The sequence below is a fragment of the Propithecus coquereli genome, unplaced genomic scaffold, assembly GCF_000956105.1.
Source record: "Propithecus coquereli isolate 6110/MARCELLA unplaced genomic scaffold, Pcoq_1.0 Scaffold235, whole genome shotgun sequence".
In the NCBI taxonomy this organism is placed as follows: Eukaryota; Metazoa; Chordata; class Mammalia; order Primates; family Indriidae; genus Propithecus; species Propithecus coquereli.
Window position 1 is genome coordinate 3,367,834 of NW_012147897.1, and position 16,280 is coordinate 3,384,113.

Sequence of the window (16,280 nt, forward strand, 5' to 3'; positions counted from 1 at the left end):
TTTCTCACATGTAAAATAAGATAATTATGATCACCCTACAGGAAAATGTGAGGTTTAATTAAGACAACAGGGGCTAGCACAATGTAGGTACACAATGTTAATTCCCCATCCCCAGAACTAAGGTTCCAGGCTGTACAGGGGTGCTAACTATAAGGTAAAATAATGTTTAGCACTATGACTTATCTAGCCTACCTCTTTCTCCATTCTCCTGTGCCCAATCACAGTGAAAAACCAAAGTCATTACCAACTTTGTTTGTCTATGGCTTCACCTTTTTCTTTTTCTACTGTAAATGCTCCAGGCTAACAATAGGGACCTAATAAACTTACAAAAACACTTTTATGCAGAGCTATGCACAGTTCTCTAAAGGCTACTTCATTCAAGGTGGAGAAAAATAAGCACCAAGCCTAGTGATTTTCTAACATCCTGACAAAGTTGTGAAATGGCTCAATGCTGAAGTTATTTGGTTCTACTAAGCTAAGGGAAAAAATTGCATTCACATTGGCTTTCAAACAGTATTTTTAGTAAAGGTTTGACAAAACCACCTATTCCCCTTATAAGAAATAAGTAAAGCTTAGAAATATAATCTTCTTAACAAATGAAAATATAATATATCATCTTATACTGAATCAAGGCAGTGACACCAAACTGTAATAGTGTCATTGCATTCTTCATGGCCATGTTAAAAAAAAAAAAAAGAAAAAAAAGCTAGTTTCAGTTTCACTAAAGAATGTTAAGAATGTTCTTGATGAAGCTGTAAAAACTATTACTTTCAGCCAGGCATGGTGGCCCATGCCTATAGTCCCAGCTACTCGGGAGGCTGAGGCAGGAGAATCACTTGATGCCAAGAGTTTTACACCAGCCAGGCAACATAGCAAGGCCTCTGTCTCAAAACAAAAACTGTTAATTTTATTAAATCTCAATCCTTAATTATACATCTTTTTAATATTCTGTGTGAAGAAATGGAATGTACACATAAAGCATTTCTGCTACAAATCAAAGTACAAGAATCGTCTCAAAGAAAAGCACTAAAGAACTTGTGCAATGGAGTTGCAAGCTGAACTAGCTGCTTTTTTTCCTAAAACACCATTTTTACTTGAAAGAAACGACTGGCAGAAAAATAATGATTATTCAGATCTGGATGTTTGGCAGACATTTTTTCGAAAATGAACAATGTGAGACTGTCACTTCAAGGAAAACAACCGTCAGTATTTATTGCCAATGATAAAATTTGAGCTTTCAAGAGAAAATTAGAAAAGACTTGTCTGATGAGATCAGTGGTGATATTAACAAATGTGATTTTTTAACATTATACAATAGAATATGTCAACATTCAGAAGATCTGCATAACTCAGTGATATAGATTGAACTGTGTCGCCTCAAAACTCATAAATTGAAGCCCTATGCCCCAATATTATGGTATTTAGAAATGGAGCCTTTGGGAGGCAATTAGGTTTAGATGACTTACAATTAGGTTTAGATGAGGTCATGATGGTGGGGCTGCCACAATAGGATCAATGCCCTTAATAAGAGACACGAGAGAATTTGTCTGCTCACAGTCACTGTCTTCCCCGCCTAACCCACTGTGTGAGGACACACAGAGAAAGTGGCCATCTACAAGCTAGGAAGACAACCCTCACCAGAAAATGACCACACTGAAACCTTGATCTTGAACTTGTAGTCTCCAGAACTTTGAGAAAATAAATTTGTGTGTTTAAGCCAAAGCAGACTAAGACACTCAGTGCATCAATATTTTCCAAATGACCAACCCATGATGCTACAAAATGATGCATAGGTAAAAGATCTATTCAAAGTGCAAAACTAACCAATGGATTTTAATGTAACAAAGTATGAAAAGCTCATTGATATGGTTTCAGATTCCACAAGGCAATGGACCTCAAGAAACTACCAATTGTCAAGTTTTGGTGTAGTATTAAAGATGAATATCCACAATTACCTACAAAGATAATTAAAACATTCTTCCTTTTTCCAGTTATCTATATGGGACTGGATTTTCTTTATATACTCCATGCAAAACAAATAATCACCACAGATTGAATGCAGAAACAGATATGAATCCAATCAGACATTAACGAGATTTGGAAAATTATAAAATATTATTCATTTATTTTGTTTTTTAACTTTTTTTTCTTTTTTTAGAGACAGGGCATCAGCTCTGTTGCCCAAGCTGGAGTGTAGTAGCCCAATCACAGCTCACTGTGACCTCAAACGCCTAGGGTCAAGCAATCCTCCCACCCAGCCTCCCCAGTAGCTGGGACTACAAGCACGTGCCACCATACTTGGCTAATTTTTTTATTTTTTGTAGAGACAGGGTCTCACTGTGTTTCCCAGGCTGGTCTCAAACTCCTGGCCTCAAGCAATCCTCCCATCTTGACCTCCCAAAGTGCTGGGATTACAGGTATGAGCCACTGTGCCTAGTCTCTTCTAATTTCCTTGGTTTGAAATAATATACTTATTTTCATAAAAATATGTTAACATGTAATAGAGGTTTTTTAAATAAAATACTTCAAAAATTTCTCAGTTTTAAGTATTAACACAGTAAATACTGATAGATATAACCCACAAACAAAATCTCTCTGGGGTCCTCAATAAGTAAGAATGTGAAGACACCGCAATGTTTGAGAACATTGCTATACAGCAATGAGCAAGAATAAACTATACCTACATGCCTAATAATGTGAGTCTCACAAATAATACGAGTACAAAAGGTCAGTCACACCTTGTGAAATTTCATAAACAAGCAAAAATAATCTGTGGTACTGGAAGTTTATTGCTTGCCTTAGAAGAGAGAGTAATGTTCCCTTTCTTGATCTGAGTGCTGGTTATACTTTTCATGCAATTTTTTTTCTACATGTTACATATACTTTGATACAATTTATTTTTAATTTGTATTTTCTATATAAACATACACCCATATGCACACCTGCCATAGGCTCACCAACAGAAGTTATGTTAGCACTGGTTTAAGGTAGAACTAAGGTTTGTCTTTTTTTTTTCCCTTAAACAGCTCCTCAGGTGATTCTAATGAGTAGTCAGATACTAGCTGTCTAAGTAGATCGGATTACTGATCTAACAGTTTAAAACCAGGAAGATTTATACAGATTTATACACACTACAGCAAAAAGAACAAGGGCTTGGGAGCAAGGCAGATCAGGTTTTTAATACAAGCTTTTCTTCTCTTACCAGCTATGGAACCAAATGCAAACTACTTAATGCCCTGTAGTCCTCAGTTGCTTCAGTTTCATCTTCTGTAAAATGGGCATGATTCCTTATACAGTGGAAATATGAGAATTCAATTATATAAAGAGAAAGCACATAGCGAATTGTCTACTACAGATATGCAAATATCGGGTCCCTTTTGTCTTCCTATCCTCATCCCCTACTTGTCCTAAGGCCTGAGACAGATTACCCTCTTAAATCTTAATTTCTTCATTCTTAAAATGAAAACAATGCCACATAACCAACCTATGCACTATAGATCAAATAAAGTAGTATAATTATATTTGTGTAAGTATAAATAGTAGAACTATATTTACTACTAGGCTGGCCATGGTGGCTCATGCCTGTAATCCCAACATTTTGGGAGGCTGAGGCAAGAGGATCACTTGAGCCCAGGAGTTCAAGACCAGTCTGGGCAAGATAGTAAGATCCCATCTCCACAAAAAATTTTTTTAAAAAATTAGGCTGGGCATGCATGGTGGTTCACACCTATAATCCTACCACTCCGGGAGTCTGAGGCCAGAGGATCACTTGAGGTCAGGAGTTGAAGACCAGCCTGGGCAACAGCAAGACCCTGTTTCTACAAAAAAAAAAAAAAAAATTAGCTGGGTGCAGTGGCGCACATCTGTAGTCCCAGCTTTTCAAGAAGCTGAGGCAGGAGGATCACTTGAACAAAGAAGTTTGAGGTGGCAGTGAGCTATGATGATGCCACCACACACTAGCCCAGGCAAAAGAGCGAGAACCAGTCTCAATTAAAAAAAAAAAAAATTAGCCTAGTGTCGTGGTGCACACCTGTAGTCCCAGCTACTCGGGAGGCTGACACAGGAGGACAGCTTGAGCCCAGGAGTTCCAAATTACAGTGAGCTATGATCATACCACTGCACTCCAGCCAGGGGGACAGAATGAGACCCTGTCTCAAAAAAAGCCACAAAACTATATTTACTTATAGGAATTTTTGCTATCAACTTAAAAGAGGGAAGAAGACACATTAGAAAACTAAAATGCTTAGAAAAATTATAAAACAGAAGCTAGAAAATAAATAAGCATCAGCAGAAATTGTCAAGTTTGAGGGACAGGATCAGAAGGCAAATCAAGATCATAATCTCAAATCAGCCAGGGATTGAAGTTTACTTTGAAAAACAGGCCGGGCGAGGTGGCTCACGCCTGTAATCCTAGCACTCTGGGAGGCCGAGGAGGGTGGATCGCTCGAGGTCAGGAGTTCGAAACCAGCCTAAGCAAGAGCGAGACCCCCCCGTCTCTACTAAAAATAGAAAGAAATTAGCTGGACAACTAAAAATATATAGAAAAAATTAGCCGGGCATGGTGGTGCATGCCTGTAATCCCAGCTACTTGGAAGGCTGAGGCAGAAGGATCACTTGAGCCCAGGAGTTTGAGGTTGCTGTGAGCTAGGCTGACGCCACAGCACTCTAGCCCGGGCAACAGAGCGAGACTCTGTCTCAAAAAAAAAAAAAAAGAAAAGAAAAACATATCAACCCAGGGTTCCTTCAAAATGTCTATACCTAAGAAAAAGCACAACTTATAAAAATAGGCATATCCTGAAAGGACCCAGACACTTGCCTAAGTGGTAGGAGGAGTACTGGAGCTTTATAAACCAAGGTGTTCTTACAGCATATCTTAGAGCATCTTCATACAGAGACCAATGGTCCATTTAATAAAATGTTAAACTTTTAGATAAACATAGTTTGACAAAAAAAATTCTACACAGTTGTTTTCAATACTAAAGATAGGTATCATTGCCCAAGGAACTAAATTTTATAAAATAAATAAAGCAAGAAATATGAACTTGCTTTAGTCTCTTTGTTCTTTAACACTCTACAAGTTTGCACTGATTTTTGGTAACATACCAGGGACTGGCAAGCTATGGCCCACCCACGGCCCATTTGTATGTCCTGTGAGCTAAGAATGGTTTTTACATTCTTAAAACCACGTAAAAGGAAAAAGAGAAGGAGGAGGGGACAGAGGAACAAGGGGGAGGAGGGAAAAGAGGGGGGAAGGGGGAAAAATGACAGGAAGAGGGGGAGGGGGAAGGGGGATGACAGAGCCCATATGTGGCCTGCAAAGCCTAATGTATTTTTTACAGAAAGCATTTGCTAACCCCCGAATGCAACATCTTGGTGTCTTCTTCTTTTGAAACTTGTGCTATACATCATCATCATCAAAGCCTTTATCAATCCAGTGAAATTCTAAATTCTAAAAACCCATAACTGGGAAAAAAAATTTTACCTATTCCTCATCAGAATATCATACTACTTGTTTGTCAACTATTCTCAATAGGTTCAGTTCAAAAACTAATCACTCACTACTTGCAAGGCATACTCCAGGAGCTAGGACTATAAAAGTGACTTGGACACAGTCCCCGCCCTCACAAAACTTACAGTTAAGTGAAGGAGCAGACAGAAACAGTTAATCTTCCTAAAATAAGGCAAATACTTGACAGAGGCATGTACTAGATGCTCCCTGGGAACAGAATGAGGACACTTTGTTGTCTATGACAACTTTAGGAGTTCTGAAAGGTTTCTTGGGGGAGATGATACACCTAACCTAAAAGGATGGGCAAAGGTATGAAACAAGTTGTCTATAGAAACTGCATGCCGCTCACGATGCTCTCATCAGGCATAAGAAGTATATAGGAACAGGTCACAGAAGACCTAATATGTCATGTTAAGGAGCCAGTGAAGGAATTTAAGCAAGGGAGTGACATTGACATATACATCTGTTGGGCAGATGTTCTGGGTGCTGGGTGGAAGATAGGTTTAGAAAATGAAAGATACAGAGACCATTTAGGAGGCTACCCTTGTCCAGGTGAGATTAGTGCCTGAACTAAGCTGGTAATAGTAGGAATGAGGAATTGAATTCCTGAAATATTTAGAAGAATTTATGTTTCGCTATGTGAGATAAAGGGAAGGAAAAGACTAATGACAAATTCATATCTTGAATAACTAAATGGATGGTAATGACTTTAAGCTAGGACAAAACTACAAAAAGATGATTTTAACTTTTTGTGAAGGAAGGGGTGGAAAGAGGGGGAAGTCAGAACAAGTAGATGGGGAAAATGAGTTCTCTCTTAGATATACTGAATTTACGGATCATTAGAATGAATGTATTATAGGTAGGAGATAGTAGCCAGGGAGATAGACAAGACTGGAGCTCAGGAGAGAGCTCTGAGATAGAGATAGAGATTTAAAAGTTATCAGCATATGGGCAAGACTATGCAAGGAAAGACTCTAAAAACATCCAGTGAGCCAAGAAGCCAGTCCTAAGGATTAGCAACATTTACTGAAAAAGTAGAAACAATAAAGATCTTTTCTTAAATTTCAACTATTTTCGGCTGGGTGCAGTGGCTCACACCTGTAATCCCAACACTCTGGGAGGGTGAGGTAGGGGGATCACTTGAGCCCAGGAGTTGGAAACCGGCTTGGGCAACATAGCGAGACCCTATCTCTACAAAAAAATTTTAAAAATTAGCCCAGTGCAGTGCTGCACACCTGTAGTCCTAGCCACTCGGGAGGCTGAGTCAGAAGGATCACTTGAGCCCAGGAGTTAGAGGTTACAGAAAGCTATGATCACACGACAATACTCTAGCCTAGGCAACAGAGGAAGACCCCGTCTCTAAAAAAACTAACAAACAGGGCTGGGCACAGTGGCTCACACCTGTAATCCTAGCATTCCGGGAGGCCGAGGCGGGAGGATCGTTTGAACTCAGGAATTCGAGGCTGAGCAAGAGCGAGACCCCGTCTCTACTAAAAATAGAAAAAATTAGCAAGTCAAATAAAAATAGAAATAAAAAATTAGCCGGGCATGGTGGCACATGCCTGTAGTCTCAGCTACTCAGGAGGCTGAGGCAGGAGGATCGCTTGAGTCCAGGAGTTTGAGGTTGGCACTCCAGCTGGGGTGACAGAGTAAGCCTCTGTCTCAAAAAAAAACAAAAAAAACTAACAAACAAAAATACATCAGCTATTTTCACAACTTTAAAAATCTCTTCCTGCTAAACAACAAACCAGGATGAGCAAAAATGATGAACTAGGTTCAATAGGACAGCTCATATAGTGGGCAAAATAAGAAATAAGGAATTTAGTAAGGAAAAGGCTTTCCAGATGGAAAGCACAGCATATGGAATGAGTAGGACCATGACAGTACAGCATGACTGAGGATTGGCTTATTTGGTTTTCCGGTAGGTACACATGCTAAAAAAACTTTAAAGAGAGGTACAAACCAAGGCCTACTAGATCAGGGAAGGAACAATTAAGGAAGACTGTGTCTCACCTTAAGCATTAACACCTCTAAGATCTCTCTATTCCCTGCTTCCCAGGCCACGCCAACCCCCATCCTCCCCATGCCCTTTGTCCATTCCTCCACTGTAGTATTTACCCCACTGTGCTACAATTATGTGTGACATACCTAATTCTCCCCTAGTCTCTAAGCTTCTTAAGAGCAGGGAATTTTTTTAGCCCTGACTCCCAGCACTCCCTTACTGCCTACCATCTAATAATCCTCAATAGATATTTGAACAGATGTCTTAAACCTATCTCTTATGCACAAAACCACCTCCTTGTCCCTGGAATGCGTTGCAGTCATGGATTTACATTCTTTATTTTACTTTACTTATGATATTATTAAAATTTACATTCCAAATGTAAACTGAGTGAGGGGAGATGCAGCCCAGGAAAATTCTGAGTAACAGAAGAACAGCCTAGAGAAGTAGTCAGCTCTAAGCAATTCACAAGTAAAATAAAAATATAAGTGATAATAATAGCTACTATATTAAGTACCAATTACATATGTTCCAGTCAGTGTTTTAGGTACTTTGTTCTTCTGCTCTCATTTAATCCATAAATCAACCCAACAATGGAGGATTATCTCCCTTTCATACATGTACAAACAATCCTTCTCACTTCACCACTTTCTCTGTAGTAAGTTACAGGTAGAAAACTAAGAGGGAAATGACTGTATTTGTCAGAATAATGAAGAGCAAACAGTATATACTGCATTCTCCACCTCAATAAAGTCTCAATTGTTTCGCTTTGAGCAGCCAGCACAGTTAATGTCGAACCAGGTCCCATAAATTCACTACGAGACAGTCCTCTAGCACTTTTTCTGTCCCACTATATCCAACAATCTTCAAGTTTCAAGACAGAAACTATAAACTGACCTTCATGTATTTCTTCCCCCACTGGGAGAAAAACCCTTCAGAAAGGCAATAAACCAAATATGAAAAGCTTTTTACTTATGTGTAGAGTATCCTGATTTCAGTTTTATAAACCAGAAGGGAAGAAAAAGCAACTAACATTTCTATAGTCCTTTATAGTTTAAAAAGTATTTTCACATTTATTATCTCATTTGAGCCCCAATTTACAGATAAGTAAACTGAAGCTCCAACAGATTATTAATGAATTTGGATTCCAAATTTCTTACATAAAAAATTTTTGGCAAGTAGGTTACTAAGCTTCTGATCTGTATAACTGAGGACTTCCTATTCGTGATACTCTCTGTGCATCAGATGACAGACTCTCCTGCACAATCAGGTGAGGACCAACGTACCAGGCTGCCTTTCTGCAAAAAAAAAAAAAAAGATGCATAAAAATTCTGACCAAAAGAGTTAAGTGACTAGCCAAAACATGACATGAAGCTTCAAACTAGTATAACAAAGAATTAGAATCTAGAATATACAGAATTCCTGCCAATGAGAAAAACTCCAAGACAGTGCTCTTTCAGAGCTCACAAAGGCTGCTACTATACCCTCCTATTCCTATTTCCAAGTATGACTGATCCACATCTGGGTAATCTGATGACCCATAAGGGTGAGGTCCTCTTGCTATGTGGACTAGCCATATTCCTCAGTATATGCACACATATAATAATAGAAAGTATTACTGGGCAGTGGGTCTATAGACAATAATTTTGCTTTTTACTTTTTTATAATTTTCAGTTTCCATCATGAGCATGTATTATTTAATGGTAGAAGAAATAAAGCTTATTTAAAGTTAAAAAATAAGAATAAGTAAGAATAAAGCAAATCACAGAAGAATACTTACACTATGATTCTATTATAAAAAGTTGCAAAGGTAAAAAATGTATTGTTTAGAGATAGGTACATGTTTGACAAAAGTATAAAGAAAAGCAAGGAAATTATTCACATAAAATTTAGGAAAGTGGTTACCTCTGAGGGAGGGGAAAGGCAGGAGATTCAATCAGACAGGGCCTCACAAGAGGTTTTAAAGGTACTAGAAATCTCCGTTTTTTTGTTAAGCTGGGTAGCGAGTACCGAGGTCTTCACTGTGTTATTATTCTTTAAATTGTGGATTTACATTATATAAACTTTTATAAATAAGGCATATTTCACAATTTAAAGAGAGGATATAAGCAGGATTGAAGAATCAGAATTTTGGGGCAATACCCCAGACCTTTCCATTTATTGGCTGTGTAACCTTAAACAAGTCATTTAACCTCTCAGAGCATAGTTTTTCTTCTTGTTTTATAGATGAGATGCTAACTGCTAACATCTGTTTAGTACTTTTCTTGGCAATTAAAGAACTGTTTAAAAGTTCCTAGACTATAAACATGCAAATATGCAGCACAAACATGCAAATATGCAGATAAACTATGAGATCATAATACAAAATAATATCTCCTTAATAAATAATGGAATACCATAATAATAACGCATTGGTAGGCCACATAAGGCTACTCACTATTCTAGCTTCTGCCTGTATCTCTAATAATAATGGCAACAGCTATTACTTTTCTAATGTGTACTATATAGCACACTACGTTAAATGCTTTCCACAGATTATTTTGTTTAATTCTCAAACAACCCTATGAGATTACTATTATCCACACTTTACAGATGAGCCCATTGTGCCCATACTAGGTCACATAGCTAGTAGTAAGTAGCAGACAGATTTCAGAACCCATACTCTTAACCACGGCGTTCATTCTGCCTCACTTCTCTCACTATATTTAAATTTTCTATCTCTCCCATGACACTGAAACCTCCTTGACAACTGCTTTTTGATCATTTTCATTTCCCCTGGCACTTAGCAGGCATTAAATAAATAAATAAATAGCAAACAGATTTTTCATATATGCACAGTGTTTTCAGGACATGAACTGGTTTGTTCCCTTTGACAGCTTTGTGAAATATGAAAGTTTTTTGGGGTTTTCCCCCCATTTAACCAAATATAAACATACAATTGAGCAGCATTAAGTACATTCACAATATTGTGTAACTATTATGACTAAGTATGAAAAGTTTTTAATGACTTTACTAAAATCACTCAGCTTTCAAGTGGTGGAACTGAGATTTGAAGACAGGACTCTTGACTCCTAAATTCATGGGCTATTCATTCTACCAAGGCATCTGTCTACCAATATCTTCATCTGTTCTCCCCTTCTCACCAGGTATCTGAAGGATCAAATGAGGTGAAGATATAACATAATACTAAAGCACTTGATACACATTACTACTGCACAGGTGACCACAGCTGTGGGGAAAAAAAAAAATCCACCAATACATTTCTCCCAGTTGATTACTTTTCATTTTGAGCTCTCAAAAGCTAGGATTTTTTATTTTTGCTTTTTTTTTTTTTTTAGAGAAGTCCAAGATTAAAAGCTAGGGTTTTAATATAAACATCCCATCTCTCTAGAGCCTGCAGATCCACAAAACCAATGTCTGGACCCCAGAGTAAGGTTATAAGGAGAAATGCTTGCATTAGTTGGATTACACTCTCACTGCATTATAGGTAACTGCTAAAACCTGATTTTTATTGTAATACAGGAAGCTTCCTCATAACAAAACACTTTCTATTCAAAGGATAAGTCCAACTTTCCATCATTCTGCCCATTTTGAGACTAAAAAAAAAGATTCTAAATGGGTATTTTTACACGCTTAGTTGTGAAAGCCAAGGAAAATGGTTTGTTTGCGAGTTGAACTCTGAAGACTGAACAAAAACAAAAAGAATTATTTTGATCCCATTGGTGCCAATTTTATCTTCTTTATATCCCTCTACATTTTTTCCTCAGTCTGAGATCTAATCAACAACCACTTCATGTTTAACAGATCATACTTAATGCAATTAAGTCCAGAAAACTGTTCCCCTGAAGATGTTCCCTCCATTTACACTCCTCTCTACCTTCTATCGTCACCATTCTGCCAGGAGAATGAGCATATCACTAAGCTTTAAATCAAATTTCTGATGAATAGATGGAGATATTGTTTCTGTAGTTAATGTAATGTGCCTACATCAATATCATTCTCTAAAAAAAAAATAAAAATGACTCCGTATACTTTATTTATCCACATCTGACAGAATTCTGATCATCTGAATTCCTTTAGAAGAAAATTCAATCTATAGAAATACAGTCCAATTATTTTAAATCTTATCAAGCAATGTCAAAAGGGAATCATACGAAAAACTCCATCAGTACCAAACCATCTCACCAATGAATATTTATGACATTTCCATATTTCCTGTCTTCTCTCTGTTTACATAAAGTGGTGGTGCCAAGACTCATCTCAGGATTATTAGCCTGCAATACAATGATGGGCCTAATTGCCTTGCAAACCAGGACACCAATAAATGGAGTCTTCAAGCAATCAATTTTAAAGAGGGGTGGAGGGGGTAAGCTCTTTTTGCCTATGTGCATGTTGCCTGCCAAGAAAATAAATTCAGCCTCATATTTTTCATTCTCATTCATCAGTTCTCAAGCAAGGAATGCACCCTTAACAATCTCAAGCTCATCAAATCTATTTAAATTCCAAATTCCAGGACTAGGGGGAGAAGGGAAAGGAGAAGGCAGAGACAACATATAGAAAGATAACTATTACATTCTAATTTCATCTTCTCCCCCCTTTAGTTTGGAAGTGCATTTTCCCCCAACTTTCTTTTTATGCTGTATGAATAATAGAGGACAACCTCCTCTCCTTAATTCTACCTTAACTGAAGCCCCTCTCAACTTTACCATTTGAGCTTCCAAATGGTACTAATACAATGACTTGGCTTCCAAATGATTCTAATATAAATGAAACAAGCAAACAAAAAGATCAAACTAACAGCTTGAAATGTCCTCTAGGCAAGTCCTTAATGCACCTTCTGTGTCCCTAAGTCCCCTCTAACAACCTTACTGCTCTTCCTCCAAACACAGCCACCTAATCTGTCCATTTAAGTGTTCCGACTGGTAACCCTCTTGTGTCTCTTGGAGACTAACCTAATCCTTACTCTCCAGAAAAATCCAACCCACTTCTTCCCAGGATCGCTCACTATCCTTTCCATCTCTCTGCTCCATCCATACCAGCAACTCCAGGTCTCCCACTCCTTAAATTTCCCCTCTGCCACCTAAGCATCAGCAACAACCTCTCCAGACCTACCAGCTCATTTCTGGCATTCTTTTTCCAAAACTCCCTCTGCCACCTTGGCCAAGGGACATTTTCTTCAAGATATCATAACCTAACCTTGCTTACCACCTGCCACTACCCTTTCAATGAGTCCAGCCCAGTGATGTCTTATGTGTCCTCTGCCTCAACCTCACAACCAGGGAGCTACCTTGCCCCTTCCAGTGATTCTAAAATCACCTTAAATCCTATTCCACTGTGCCCCACCCCCAATTTCAATCCTTGTTCTCCCATTTTGGGCCTAACTTTCAATTTGACCCCATCCTGCCAGCTCATCACCACACTCCCTTCATTGAACGGCTGGTCCCCACCAGCTCCTATTCCAATCTCCATCAGCCCACCCCAGGAAAACCCCAAATTCCACCTCCTCTGCTCTATCCTACCCCACGCTATTCCGTAAGTCTCCACAAATTCCACCATCCCCAGATGACAAACACCCACATCAAGCTCAGGTCTCAACCCTTTCGAAGCCCCTCACCCCTAGCTCCTACCACCTCCATCAGCCTGCCCCAGGTCAACCCTAAATTCCACCTTCCTGAATTAACAGTCCCCAGGGTCTTCTCCAACCCTGTACATCCCACTCTATTGAAATCATTCCCATACCCCCCACCCCGGCTCAGATCCCAAGCTGTCAACTGCTCCAGGCCAACCCCAAATCACCACCCTCACTCAGTCCCCTCCCCCATTAAAAGCCATCCCAGTCCAGGCTCATCTTCCCCCTCACCCCAAGACCATCCCAAATTCCAACCCGACGCCCCCACCCCACTCTTCTGTCCCAAGTCCGGTTATTCCCCATTAAAAGTCCTCCTTCCTCGTCGCCCGCCCCCCAACCTGCTTGGGTCCCACCCTCACCCCACCCCCAGCCCGCGCTTGGTCAAGTCTCCCCCGCCAGCCCGCGGTTCCATCGCGACCTCAACCCCCTCCCCCCAGCCGGCGTGGGGGCTCCGCAGCCCCCACTCTCATTCTCCCCAGCACCACCGGCCCAGGCTCAGGACAAGCGGACCGGGTTTTTTTTTGGGGGGGTATGCTCACCGGCGAGCAGCTGCAGGCGAAAACGGCGGCGGCGGCGGCTGAGGCGACGATGTCCTTGTCTTCTGTGGAAGCTACAGCTGCGTCGCTCTTGCTCCTTCGCCCGTGTCCAGTAGGGTGGCGGATGGCGCGCAGGAACGGGAGCCTCCTCCTCCTCAGCGACTCGGCTCTGAATCCTCTGCAGTAGCCGCCGAGGAGCCCGATGGGTGGGGGGAGGGGACGCTCGGCTGCGGGCGAGGGAGGAGGGGAAGGAGGGAGGAGGCGGGGGCCCGCTGAGAAGGACGGGGAAGGAGGAGCCGGCGCGGCACCGCGACACGTCCCACAGCCTCAGCGCGCCAGGACCACAACTCCCGGCATGCCCTGCTCCGGGCCGCTCGCGGCCTGCGCCTCCCGCCGCGCGCCCAATGCTTCGGGCCGCGCCCTCTCTGGTCGCCGACAAGGGAATAAAGCCAGCCGTCCGCAGACGGCTTTTGTAGATTCCAAGACCACCTGTGAGGGAAATCAGGTTGCCCAGAGGCCCCATCCCCATAGGGGAAATGCTCGCAGTGTCTCCAACCTCTTTGCATAGACACATACAGAGGCCGCCGCCCGCTGGACTACATCTCCCAGCATGCCCCACAGCCTCCCACCCTCCTTCCGGACCGTTCTCAGACCCGATACTACAGTTCCCAGGGAGTGTAGTCCCTGCGAAATGCTGGGAGATCGAGTTCTCGATTCTTCCTCCATGTTAAGAAAAAGAAGAGAAAGAGAGGAAAAAGGAAAGGAATATGCCAACCGACGGAAGATAGGCCTACATGGGTTAGATCACCTGTTATTCTGTACTCCCCTCGTCAACCTCGTTGCCGCTTTCTCACCCCAGAACTAATGCAGCCCCTTCCTCACTGGTCTCCCTGCAAATTTGGGAACGATTTAGCAACTTGGATCCAATAAAAAGGGCATACTTCTTGACCCAGATCCATTACTTTTAAGAATGTACCTTAAAAAGATAATGGAACGATTTAAAAAAGATGAATGCACAAAGTTGTTATATGAGGTGGTCGATGGGGGGAGTATTAATGTTCATCAATAGGGGGCCGGTTAAACAAATTGTGATATATACATTCGATGCAGTACTAAGCAGCCATTTAAAATGATGAGACATCTATTTATTGACATGAAAAGCTATTCACCATTTATTCTCGAGAGGAAAAAATTTATCACATAACAAGATGTTTAGATAGGTGCAATTTATATCAAGTTTGAGACAATATTTTCTAAGCATAGAGAGATTTCAGGAAAGATGTTCCCCCAAATATTAGCAGTGATTATCTTGGGGGAAAGGGTTTCAGATTGCAAGTAATTTTTATTTTCATAATGCCTGAATTGTTTAAAAGGAGCACATATTTTTTAAGCTGTAAGACTATTTCCAAAAAATATAATTTCCAAATCCAACAACCTCTCTTTGCTGCCTAGAATCTTTCCACGGCTTCCCATTGCCTCACTGGTGCTTCAAGACTGCCTGTCTGGTTTTTCTCTGAGCTCAACAGTTCCACTATTAAAACAAATAATGATGGTCATTTCCAATTCATAAAAGAACATTAAGTTAACAGGGAGAATTTTCTCAATTTTCAATGCCTCTTCTCAAAATTTTCCTTTTTCTGGGCTTACCCACACCCATTTCCTCCTTTTCTCTTACTCATTCTTCAAACACAAGCCAAAGTCCTACCTTCCCTAGAACATATTTTGGGCACACTAATTTGGGCCTAACTTCCAATTTGACCCCATCTGGCCAGCTCATCATCACGCTCCCTTCATTGAAGGTCTCATCTCCACTAGCTCCTATTCCAATCTCCATCAGCCTACCCCAGGAAAACCCCAAATTCCACCTCCTCTGCTCTATCCTACCCCACACTATTCCATAAGTCTCCACAAATTCCACCATCCGCAGATGGTATAGCAGTGGTTTCTAATCTGTGGGCCAGAGATCATTGTGAGTAGGGGGAATGAAGAGAGGGGAACAGGCTGGGCGCGGTGGCTCACGCCTGTAATCCTAGCTCTCTGGGAGGCCGAGGCGGGTGGATGGTTTGAGCTCAGGAGTTCGAAACCAGCCTGAGCAAGAGCGAGACCCCATCTCTACTAAAAATAGAAAGAAATTAATTGGACAACTAAAAATATGTAGAAAAAAAAATAGCCGGGCATGGTGGCGCATGCCTGTAGTCCCAGCTACTCGGGAGGCTGAGGCAGGAGGATCGCCTGAGCCCAGGAGTTTGAGGTTGCCGTGAGCTAGGCTGACGCCACGGCACTCACTCTAGCCCGGGCAAAAGAGTGAGACTCTGTCTCAAAAAAAAAAAAAGAGAGAGGAACAGAGTTCTTGCAAAAGGCCTACAAAGCTCTACCTACACAAAGCATTGTCTATAGACTGAATACATAAGTCTTGCACTCGAAAAAGAATTTTTTTTTTAGAGACAGGATCTCATTTTGTCACCCAGGCTGGAATGCAGTGGCAAGATCATAGCTCACTGCAGCCTTGAACTCCTGGACCCAAGGGATCCTCCTGCCTCAGCCTCTTGAGTAGCTAGGACTATAGGTATGCGCCATCACTCCAGGCTTGAAAAAAAATATTTT

The 16,280-nt window shown here is 40.9% G+C and overlaps 1 protein-coding gene across 1 annotated transcript in view; it reads right to left on the bottom strand.

Annotated features, from left to right (window-relative positions):
- Positions 1-13,837, bottom strand: part of FAM168A (family with sequence similarity 168, member A) — a 182,608-nt gene extending 168,771 nt beyond the window's left edge. Inside the window, exons 1-2 of the mRNA XM_012645746.1 lie at positions 13,680-13,837; positions 8,798-8,809 (exon numbers count right to left, since the gene is read on the bottom strand). The gene's annotated coding sequence lies outside the window, so the exon portion shown is untranslated. The remainder of the gene's footprint in view (positions 1-8,797; positions 8,810-13,679) is intronic.
- Positions 13,838-16,280: the final 2,443 nt, after the last annotated feature.